This window comes from Caloenas nicobarica, chromosome 2 (assembly GCF_036013445.1).
Source record: "Caloenas nicobarica isolate bCalNic1 chromosome 2, bCalNic1.hap1, whole genome shotgun sequence".
Lineage (NCBI taxonomy): Eukaryota > Metazoa > Chordata > Aves > Columbiformes > Columbidae > Caloenas > Caloenas nicobarica.
Genome location: NC_088246.1, coordinates 157,012,789 through 157,024,837, shown reverse-complemented (window position 1 = coordinate 157,024,837; position 12,049 = coordinate 157,012,789). Strand labels below are relative to the sequence as shown.

Below are 12,049 nucleotides of genomic sequence, written 5' to 3'. Positions count from 1 at the left end.
TGTGCTATGTAGTAAAGAGAAATAATATGTCTGAGTACTATTATCTTCTACCAAGGCTATCTTAGGATAGAAGCTAGAATTAAGCATCCTAGCTAACACACACAACTAGGCACTGAAGATGTATTTTTTCCAGTTACTTTTAACTGTGTTTTTTGTTTTTTCTTCTTACTCTGCCTGACCTGTACTTTTCACAAAATTGGCAAGCCTTAGGACTTTTTGCTATCTCTGTTCCTTGGATATCCCACAAGACAGGCCTGAGAGTGTTCAACAGTTGTGACATCCTTGTTTTTTTCAGTATATTCACCTGAATTCCTTCTGGCTTCAACTGGTGCTCCCCTGTCTGGTGCCTCTGAATCAAGATCTATTCACCAGTGAACTCTTCTCTTTCCAGTGACAAATGGAGCTGGGAACAGCTGATGTAGCCACACCCTACCAATAACATTAATCAGTGTTTTCTGACCTAAAGCTCACCCTTAGCTGTAGCTCTGCCAATGTTGATCACCTATTTGTTTGAAACAAAATATGATGTTTGCAGGTTTTAAGTGAGGTTGACCTGCTCACATTAAACCTCAGGTGCTTGCTCTTTTAGATACTTGTTCTGAGCATTAAGACACGGGTCTGCAACAACCATTTTTTTTCCCAAAATTGCCTTTAATTTTTAATCCTGAAAATTATTTTCAGAATTTTTTCGGTAGGGTCTCGTTTGTTCAGTCTAACAATGACATCGAATGTTGTACTAGTCTTCTGTAGACAAAATCCTGGAATTTTCCACACTCAGAGCTAAACTTAGATCATTCCTCTCTCTTACTACCAAAAGTTTTTTTTTTTTTTTTTTCAAGATATGTATTTGATCCTTTTTTAGAAAAGCACTAAGTCTATCTGCCCTTTGGGTATGGGATAACTTGATTTCCATTTAATTGAACTATTATAGTGACTCAGACCTTCTGCCTTTTTAATTTCTGCCTTGGTTTTCTAAAACTCTTGGCCTGCATCCCATATCCAGCAGGACATGCTGCACTCACATTTCAGACCAACAACTGGTTATTTTGGCTAGCTGGATGAAGCCTCCAGAGTTCACCTTTTTAAGGAGTCTTGTCACCCTTCATTGTTCACTCTGTTTTATGGTGGCAATCCCAACATTGCTGTGATCAATGCTATGCCTTCCTGTGTTGGCTTTCCTTTGTGCCTGCTACTTCTACTGAGAAGACCTTAGTTTTATTTTCTTAGCTTTTTTTGGTGTCTTGAATCTCAGCCTCCCAAGCCACAAGTGGTAGCTCTTGCCTCATTATATTCTCTGCCACTGCTGAAAAAGGTTTGGCTTCACCATCCCTGAAGTTTCCTTTCATGTAGATGCAGATTGCTATTAAAACACCCCTGAGTCTCTCTTGCCAAGACTAAACAAGCCCAGATCCCTTACCTTCTCCTCAAAGGTCATGTGCCCTAACCCCCTAACTAGCTTTACAGCTCTTTGCTGAGCTTTTTAAGGTTCTTGACATCCTGATAGGTCCAAAACTGGTCTCACTAGACATAAAAAAAGGAGGCAATAATTTTTCTGGATCTGCCGGGCATGATTCTCTTGATGTAACTCAATGTGCAATTTGCAGTACTTGTAATTAGAGCAGACTGTTGCCTCTTGTTCTGGCATTGACCACAAGCTCCAGATCCCTTTTCATCTAGTCTCAGTCATTCAGTTCCCAACGTGTGCTGATGTGTGAGGTTCTTCCACCCCAGGCACAGAACTCTGCACTTCTCCATGCTGAATTTCAAAAAGTTCTTGTTGGCACAATGCTCTAATTTCTCAAAGTCCTTCTAGGTTAAAGCTTTGTCACTTGGTATATAAATCACTTTCTCTCCCTGAGTATCATCTTGAATTTGTTGCAGGGTGAATGTCCCTGGTCTCATGGTCCAAATCATTGATGAAGACATTGAACAATACCAGACCACTGTGGCACTCCACTTGTTACTGGCCTTCAGCTGGATATTAAGCCATTGGCTATTACACTCTTTAACCCTGGCAGTACAATCATTTTTCAAGCCACACTTATGCATCCCACATTTTCTCAACTTGAAAATAAGAATACAGTGGGTGATGGTGTCAAAAATGTCACCAGACAATGCACATTATATTCACCACTCTCTCTTCATTCACATAGCCAGTCTTTACATCAGCAGCCTTTTTCAATTGTCAAGAACCTCCACTAAGTGACATGATGTTTTGCAGATCATAGACATCAACCCGGCAATCACTCATCTCTGCCAGTTTCAGTGGCCGGATGACTACTAGAGCAAAGAGGCTTTCTCCTTTTCACCTTAGGCTGAAGAAAGCTTTCTCCACAGTGTGATTTGGATTGCAGTTGCTCTATTCTGTGGTATTCTGAGAACTCCTTCACTTTCCTTTTGCTTTTTCTTTCTGAAAAAAAATACAATAGTTATGTTTTCTTTATGGGAGTGTCTGTATATTTCTCTAAAATTTTCTAGAGTTGCTCTTGAGTTAACAGGAAGATGTTTAACACATCAAAAATTTCAGTTGCTGTGAGAAATAAGGCTATTGTCTTCCTTTTGGCACCCAATTTCAGGCAGACAAGGGGTGAAAAGTTACCGAAATTTCCCAGTGTTTTCCATCTACCCAGAGGCTGCCAGCAGAGGCGGTGCTTTACCTGCTGCAATTCTTCACTGGTGAGAAGTTTTTGAGGAGCATTTAGGGCTTGAGACATCTGCAGGCACTGTCCTCAGTTCAGTATCTAACTCCAGTTGGACGCATGTGATGATAAAACCCGCAGAGGAGCCTGCTCAGTTCCTCTGGCTATGTCTAGGCTAAAAGGGAACAGCAAGTGAGCTCAACACCCAGACCCTTTACTGCCCACACTATTTGCTATTTGCCTCCCTGCTTCTGGCCCAGCCTCTTCCCAGGAGCTTTCACCAGGCAGGATGGAGAAGACCACATTCCAGCCTACACAGTCCCCCAAGGCTGTCCCATCAGGCTCTGCATCCTCCTGCGTGCTCATATGGCCCCATATATACCCTGGGGTACGCAGCACATCCCTTTAGCTTTGTGCCATAAAAACATCACTCTTGTGGGTTGCAGCCCCACCCTTGGATTATTTCAGAGCCTTTGAACTCAAAAACACATTAAAAACCATAACGATCATGTCTTAGGACCACAGGGACACCACTTGTAGCACAGGGCCAAGTGCCATACAATGTGTGGGGTCGGTCTACCACAGAGGGCTGGTCCTCAGACATGAAGCCTGGGCCAGGACACGTCACTTATAGTCAGGGCCAGGGACTGGGTTTTGGCCCTTTTATATTTAGCAGTATAGACACTGTTTGAGATGCAGCTCTTACAGGCCAAAACTTAACACCAAAGTTGAATTTTTCTTGTGACTCATTTGATTTGCTAATCTGAAACAGATTTACCATGTTTTGCTCAATGGGGAACAGCCTTTAAAGCTATTAAACAAATGAATTGCTGATTTAATGCTGGCTGCTTGATTCTGAGCAACTGTTTTGAAATGGCTGGCAAAAAAGCACGTCCAGTTTTGCTGCAAGAGCTGCAATCAGCTTACCTATTGCTCCCTCCTCCTGTCCCTGCTCCCTCCATTATTTGTCGTAGGGCTACACACCCGGTTTTTGTCAAATGATGCCTAAAGTGACCCCTTCACCAGACGGCAATCAGAAACTGCTGTTTGTGTCCTTTCTTCTCTGTGGCACTCTTTTCTTTAAAATTTCAGTAAGAAGTGTGCCAACCTCCATCATCTCTGCCCAAGCACAAGACAGGGGAGAAACCTGAGGTTTTTTTTCCACAGGTGTTCGTATTTTATGACCAGGAGCCCAAGTCCATGAAGTTGTTGCCAATGTAAAGCCTGTTGGTGTGGTCACGGGGAATACACCACGACCTCTGAGTACACGGTGCCAACCAGCAAAATTACTTTCTGTTTCCTTGGCTGTGGGTTCAAAGCTGTATGAGCAGCATTTAAAACCCAAAACTTTAGAAAACAGCTGTAGCCGTCTAACAGATTGCAAGTGATATATGTCATTCAGGGTCTTGCAGAACCAGACTTTCTTTTAGTTGATTGCTTGGCTGTGTTATTGCTATGCAAATGTGTGCTCAGAGCAAAAGGACGTATACTTTTAAGTGCATTTTCAAGCAGAGGGTACATGTCACTACTACGTTAGGAAGATTAGACAATGATCAGGCCTTTTACCTGCTCTTCTTTATCAGACATAAGTGAGGACAGAGCTCTGACTTGTACTTGCTTGGGTGCTCCTCAAACCTATAGGCACTGGCCAGCCTGTTTTGCTTGAATTCAAGGCATCTCAGCACTGGTGGGTTCAAAAGTTCAACTGAGATGTGAGTTAGATGTTCCTTCAGAGAGGCTGTGAAAAAGGGAGTGGGAAGGATTCTGGTACACACGTATGTTTTTGTGCCTATGTATTTGTGTACATAGCAATGCCTCAGCCAGAATGAGTGGGAGGAAGTGGTGAGAGGGAGAGAATTGCTCTCCAGATTTCTAGCAAGTAGAGAAACTTCTTTAAAAATATAAGAACTAAAAATGGGGACTGAAATTGAGTACTTGTACAGGGCTTTTCAAAAAGAAGGAACCAACTTGAAATCACAACTGCTTTGAAATTGAGCGCACCTTTTTGAAACACCCTGTACTTCAGTTTTGGAGCAAATTCAAATAATGACCACAGAAAATCAAAAAGATATCAAATTGCATTTAGTGCCTTCCACCCTTGGTCAGTACAGGAGATGCAGACATATTTGGTGATGTGACTGGTGGCTTCCAAATCCTGGAGTCTCTTGCTCCAAAAGACCAAACTTGTCAGAAGACACACACATGCCCAGAACCTCCCTGGTCACAGATCTCTGCAAAGTCTGCTTTACATAAATGTCTTGAAGTCTCCCAGCTTCCCACGTGTTGCTTGTGAAGCCCCCAAATTAATTCCATTTGAATGCTGTACCTCTAGGGTGGATGTGTGCAGGATTTTTCTTGCAATGCTCAAGTATATAGAATCCCCATTTCCTAGTATGTGAAAGCAGCTTTTTTGAAAAGACATTTACAACTTAAAAGTACATTTTTGAACTTTGTGTTGAATTTGCAGCAGAGGACAGCAGTTGCAATTAATGGTCTAATTTTCCCCAATCAGTGAATGAGGATGGAGAGTCCTTGCACCCAACATGTTTGCTAGGCAGACTGAGGAAGGATTACAGCTGCGAGAAGTTTTAGATGACCAGCTGTGGGTATCAGTTGGGTTCTTTTAAATTCTTTACCCACCCAATACATCAGAAATAGAATTAGTGACCCGTGTATCTTGTCTTGTTGTAGGTCATTTGGGGAAGAAAAGATGGTACTTCAAGAAGAAGAAATGGCAAAGGGTAGTTGCTAATGCTGAAGGCAGTACTTTCTAACTGGTTTACTTTAGCCAGGGTAAACCCTTTCTCATAAATGCAAAGTTTCTTTTTGGGAATAGGATGGAGAAGGTCATCTGCCTCAGAGACAGTTGAGAAAAATCCCGTTTCATGTAGAGCCTCTCAGTGTTTCATTTCTCCTGCCTCTGATAGCTGCGTAGGGTTACAGCACTGCTTTTAGTTCACAGTTAAAAGAAGGGGCTCTACTTCCTTGCCTGCTCATAGTTGGCCATGAAAAGAGTCAACATAAATGAAAAAAAGAATAATATCTCATGCCAGCTCAGTAAAGCTACATATGCAAGGGAATTTACTGTGTTTATCTGTGTGTTTAGTGTAGATCCTTAAAGAAACAAGCTCTATATGATTGTACATAGAGGCGTGTATGTGTGTGTTCAACAGGTGGACAGGTCTGAAGAATGCAAATGCTCCAGCAGGCCTAAATAACCTCTCACAAGGAGCAATCAGGTACCCATAAAACCAATTCTTTGATCTCCCAGCAGCCCCAAATAGCTTTCGGTTTAGGCCAGGTGAGTAGCTGGTCACCACGCATGTCCTGCTGGGGCCATCAGCAAGAACAGGGATCCTCACGGGCCATGGTGCATGGTGCTATGCTGCTGCTTCTGCCCAGTGACAAGTAGGTGACAAAGAAGCAAAACATAAAAACCCCATCCGAGTAGACAAATTGAAACTACATCAGGACAGATAATTACCAGCAGTCCATTACACTTTGATTGTGGTGAATGTGCAAGCTTAATTCACCTGAATCTCTTTAGTCTAAAACTCAGGCTGCCAACAAATCAGGAAGCACTTTTCTTACCCACTTTATACATGTGAAACCAGTTTCATCCTGGGAAAAGGAGTTGCTCTAGGTCCTAACTGAAACCCCAGTTGGAATTTCTTCCCTTCTGTCTTACCCTGTGCAATTTTCAGAGAGTCCATGCTGGCTTAATCTTTGCACAAAAGGTAGCTTTGAAAATGAAGGCTCTATTCATGTGTTCTTGGTGCAAGAGGCAGGTTTTAATCTAGATACTACAATTTGAGCCTTTTCTGTTTGGAGGAGGGGTGGAAGTATGTGGCAAGTCCCAACTGCCATCCCAACCGTAGCAGGGATATGAAACTATCTCCCTGCCTTCACAATGACATCTGTGAGCTGCAGAACCAAATTCTTCCTTTTTCCTGTCTGGTTTGATGAATTTTCATTATTTTTACAAAATGCATTAGCTCTAACAGGAGAAATTGCAAGCAAAATGTTGTGCAATGGGTATATAACCACCCTGTAAACTGTTAAGACTTTTTCCTGGCAAGCAGAAGAGCTGTGCTCAAGCACAACTGAGTAAGTATGGTATCTGGAACCAAGTCCCTCAGGTGTCAGCATTAACTGTGGGCTATGGACTGTGAGGCAGTACTAGAGAAAGCACTCACTGATTGTAGGTATTCATCTCTCAGAAAGAACTCACAGTCAAAAACCTTATGTGGAAATAAGCATAAAATCTATTTTAGTCTTTGTTTCTCTTGGCTTTTTCTCTTGGCTGGCTTTAATATTTACCACTCATCATGTTGACTTCTCAGAAACCTGATTCTTAGGCACTTAGTTGTTCGCATGCATTGGACTGAAAGCCTGAGTAGCAAACATGGGGCCAGGCAGCCCTGTCACTTCACAGCTGAGTCTTGCTATGAATTTAGTTCATAGATCCCAATTAACAGAACTTCCTGCAAAAATGTTCCTTTTGGTAAAATGCTACACCAAACACCTCCTTCAGGAACATACCTGTTAAAACAAAACAAAAGAAGCCCTCATCCCCTCCATTCATCAAATGAACTTATAGATAAACCCTGGTCTTCTAAAATGTATTTAAAAAATCTACTTCCTTTGCAAATGGCAGGAAGTTCGTATTGCAGGACCAACTAAATGACTCACCCCACATTTATGCTTTTGCTGAACCAGATAAACCTGCCAAAGACAGTTTCCAAACTGGAAATAAGTACTTATGTGGGGATATGAATAACATCAGGCAAACCTCTGACAAGGGCATGTGAATCTGCAATCCATGGTGTTATTTATTTATACTCTTTATTGAGGTCAGTGCCCTTGGTTCAAAGCTGGATTGGATAATTTTTGGAAGGACAACTGATCCATACGGCTACATGTCAGCATCATCAATGGATCCAAAGGCAACAACAAAAGGCTGTAGTAGAAGAAATTTCCCAGTGGATGGGGCGTGATATTTGGTGGGTCACACAGGGAATTCTTTTGACATGAACCAGCGAACATCAAGTCCATTTTTCATAAAACATGTAGCTTAATCCAAAATTATCCCTGCTGTATTGTTAGCAAGAACAAGGGAACACCCATTGCTTTTGCAGTGACTAATAATATTACCACTTCTTAAATGTAAACAGTGTGCAGAGACCTTTCTAAAGAAATGCACAATATTACTTGCAAAAAAAATGCTGTGGTCTTACTTTATTCAACTCTTTTTCTTTCGCTGCTGCAGCACAGCCACTGAAGTTTCCTCAGTTAATGCTGGCATGGCAAGAAATGTAATGTCAAAGGAAAGAAGAATAGTCTCATAATTAAAATCTGTTTCCATAACATTGAAATAGATGGAATTGCTACCCTTCAGTGGACTTTGGATCAGGTCTCTAGTCTGGTGGTTCTTCATTTACAACACCCTTTTTTCCCTGGAGCCTCGTAAGCATTGATTAGTTAATGGCTTTAAAGTGCTATTTAAATGCTGAAATATTATTACTGCCAGGTATTGGAACAAATAAGTTTCTGCTCAGCACATATGATTAGTCTTCCTCTAGCATGGAAGTATGCCATTTCCCTCCTTTGTGCAAATGTGTCTTTGTGCATGCATATACCTACAATAGTCCAGTTTAGTAAAACAAAATAACACAGTAAATCAAGGACTTGTTTACTTTACTCTTAAAAATCTTGGAGATTGATGCTGCCAGGGGTCATGTTTTCAGGTTAGTTTGAACAGTGCATTGACTGGTAACTACTGCATTTCTACGGTCCTAAAATTACATTTTGGTCCTTTGAAGGTAATTGTGAGGCTGATGTGGTCCCCAGTGAAAATGAGTTTGACACCCCTGTCCTATAGAGTTGCTCTTCTGAAAAGGGCAATTGCGTGCCAGTCACATAAAGCTGGTTTATTAAATAAAATAATATTTACAGTAGAAGTACTCATTAGGTTTTTCAGTGGGCCTGTGTGCGTGGCAGCTTAACTTGTCTCCCCAGCACAGCTTTTCCTGAAGAACACGTCTGTGCCTGTACAGATGCTGGTACACGAGCCACTCAGCGGCTACGGGAATGCGGTGTGAGCGGTCGTGCAGCCCAGCACGGGGTGAAAGCTCATGGAGGCAGCGGCTATTGCATTGTCAGCAGTGCCACTCTGGCAAATTAAGCCTTGAAATTCCTGTTTTCCCTACCTGTCTTCTAAGTAGACTTTTCCAAGCAGAGGGGAATGATGTCCTCCAAGCTTTCAGCTGTGCTCCTTTCTGGCACACAGCAGGATTTGGCTCTCCGAGTACAAACTTTAGCAGTTACATCTTCACATAGTAAAAATACTTCCTAACTTGGATTTTTGGAATGACTTTGTGTTCTTTTGCAATCCACCAATCACCCTCAAAAGACACTGTAATTCACCATGTTAGTTTCAGTCATAACTAGCAAAATAGCTGGGAAGTATGCTTGAGCTAGGGAAGGCTCAGTTTGGATGCACACATTCCCAGGACTAGTAACTACTGACTCCTGGGGGCTTCTATCTGCCTGTCTCCAGCATTTTTGAGGGTCCAAACATGTGATCTAAATAACAAACAAACTGCAACTGTCAAAGCAAAAGAAAACACTCTATTCCAGTTCTCCAGTTCATTCCAGACTCAGTAATTGTTTTTACTGCAAAAGCCTGCATTTAGTACACAGGGAACAGTTCATTTCATTTGAATCTCTGAAGCTTTCAGCCCCTTCCCCAAAAAGCAGCCAAGCACAGCAGATTGAAAAACTGCTTGAAGATGGGCCAAACCACAGAGTTCAGACACTGACCCAGATCTGTTTTCTGAAGGACTGAATGTTTTTGAGCTGGGATTTTGTTTCATGGTCAGATGAAGGAAGGATTAATTCCTTGGAAAATTAGTCAAGCCCATCTTCTTGTTCTAGCATTTGCACTTGTTCCATAGCTTTAGGAGCCACTGAGCTAGACAGATCTTCCATAACAAACATAGCAAGCCAGTGATTTGATAACATAATTTTGAAGATGTGACTTCAAAATAGGCTCAGTTGCAAATTAAGGTGTTTTTTTTTTTCTTTTTTGTGATAGTTTCGCAGGTTTTGTGGTCTCACAGTTTAAAATGAGTATGAAAATGTTTAGACTTTTTATGATGAAAAAAACAAAGCACACACAGAGCAGCGCTCTCTTAGAATGACAAATGCTTCTTTCTTGTTGTTTTAGAAATACTTTTCCCCCTTGCAAACATTAACTAATCAAAGCTAAGAAAATACGATAAGAAATTTCCTTTATTCTACACTTAGTTATATTTCAGAGTTACTGCTGCACAACATGGTCTCCTATCATTTTGTGGTGAAAAAGGAATCAGGCTTCCAGGGTTCTTTTTTCCGAAGGCAGCACTTTCTGACTCAGGTGCAGAAGCTGATTTAGGAGAGAAGCTAATATGCATTTGAACAGCAGCAAGCCTTTATAGACTGGACTTAACAAGCTTATTGTATAGCCAAGAAAACAGAGAATTTAATAGAGTTTCAAGAATTTCTGATTTCCTCCTTAGGCTACTACATGATAACATGCTGTGGATTTCATCACTTTGGGTCACAGTAACCTGCCATAGAAGTGAAGTTGTTAAGTGAAATCATACACATGGGGTAAGGGTGCTTTATAGAAAAGCCAGAGAACAAGCAGTTCAGGCTGTCACAGTTTCACCCGCCCCTCAGCGGGTGGCTACACGCAGAACTGTGTATATAGAGATACTCTTTACTCAGCAGGCCAGGGCCTCTTTTTGGAATAAATGAGTAGCTGTGCTTCTTGCCAAATAGCTGTTAGCTAGGAAACTCACACAGCACTTGCAGCACTCTCTGAACTTCATCAGAAATGTGTGAAGACATTATTTTGTTTCTGCTGAAATGAGAGTTCCTTCCTAGTAGTCATGTTAATGTACGAGCACAAGATTTTGCAAGTCGGGATCTGGTAAGCAGACTTATTTTTCCATAGCAGTACATAGGTCTGCAAAATTTTGACCACCTTTGCCAGGACCCCACTCTCTCTGCCCTTTGCTCATCCTTTTCCAAGACTGCTACTCGTTCAGTCCTTGGGCAAACCCCTTGCATACACTTGCCTCCACCCACCAAATTGTGTGAAACCCTTTCTTCCCGCCACTGTAACCCTTCGGGAAGCAGGGCGGCAGGTCTCAGCCACTCACTGCTCCCAGAGCTTGCCCGGGAAGGGGATGTCAGAACTCAGTCTCGCCAGCCCGCTACCTGGAGGAAGAGGCGACCCCCAGGTCTCCCCGCTGATATTTAGGGATGCCGTGAAGTCCAGGCATCCGGGTTGTAACCGCTGAAAACGTCTGCGGGCAACAGGGGGGAGCCCTGAGGCGCAGGGACGGGCGGGCGGAGCCGCGGAACGGGTGGCGGCCCGCCCCGTGCTGCCGTCGGGGAGGCGGCGGCGGCGGCGACGGCGGGCAGCGCCGCCCGGCGGGCGGGGCGCGGGCTATAAATCCTCCCCGCGGCAGCGGACGGGCAGCGGTCGGAGCGCGGCGACGGTGGCGGAGTAGGGGGAGCGGTACCGCAACAAGTAAGAAAGGGTCCTTCCGTCCACCTAACTACCTATGCATACATGCGTGCATCCATTCATCTACCTACCTCTCCATCTACCTACCTCTCCATCTACCTACCTCTCCATCCATGCATCTGCTTATCCATCCACCCACACACCGCCGCGGGCATCGCAGCCCCTTTGAGGGCGCATCCTTGCTTCATCCTGCTCCTTTTGCTTGCTGATAAGTCCCTTTCCCCCCATTCATCCATGCAGGGAGCAGCCGGCGGGGGAGCGGGGGGCTATTAGCGGGGTGGTGGCTGCACGCTGGGGAGAGGAGAAGCGGACGGGGCGCCCCGGCCCTTCTTGGTGGTGGGGGCAGCTGCTGGGTGCTGCTGCCACGGCCCGGGCTCCCCTGGCAGCAGCAGAGTGGGCTGGGCTGGAAACCAGCTGTGAAACGAAGGCACATAGTTCTCCTAGGGAAGTTGGCTGCTGGCGCTTGTTGATCGTGTCTCTCTGCTCTCGCAGCCCTGCGCTGGATGTGACGCAGAGGACAGACTTGACGGGTGTCCAGCTTTTACTAGCAGTTGTTTTGGTGGGGTTATATTTGATGATAAGTGCAGTTTGCCAGCTGTGCTTCCAGGCACTGCTCAGGTTCAGAGCACTTCACAGTGGCGTTTGCAGTGGAGGCGCAGCCATGGACTGGCTCTGATGAAACAAGTGATTTCACTTCTGCTAAGGAGGATATTTTGGTTAGCGCTTTCCACTGTGTTATGGTTTTCCTATGAAACTCTTGGAAACTGGCATTGCTCACTGTCTTACCCACTGCTTTATAAAGACCACAGTGCTCGATTTTGCACCCTGTCCC

The 12,049-nt window shown here is 43.8% G+C and overlaps 1 protein-coding gene across 1 annotated transcript in view; it reads left to right on the top strand.

The window, feature by feature from the left end:
* Window positions 1-11,140: 11,140 nt before the first annotated feature.
* NDRG1 (N-myc downstream regulated 1) overlaps window positions 11,141-12,049 on the top strand; it is a 39,596-nt gene continuing 38,687 nt past the window's right edge. Inside the window, exon 1 of the mRNA XM_065628751.1 lies at window positions 11,141-11,220. The gene's annotated coding sequence lies outside the window, so the exon portion shown is untranslated. The remainder of the gene's footprint in view (window positions 11,221-12,049) is intronic.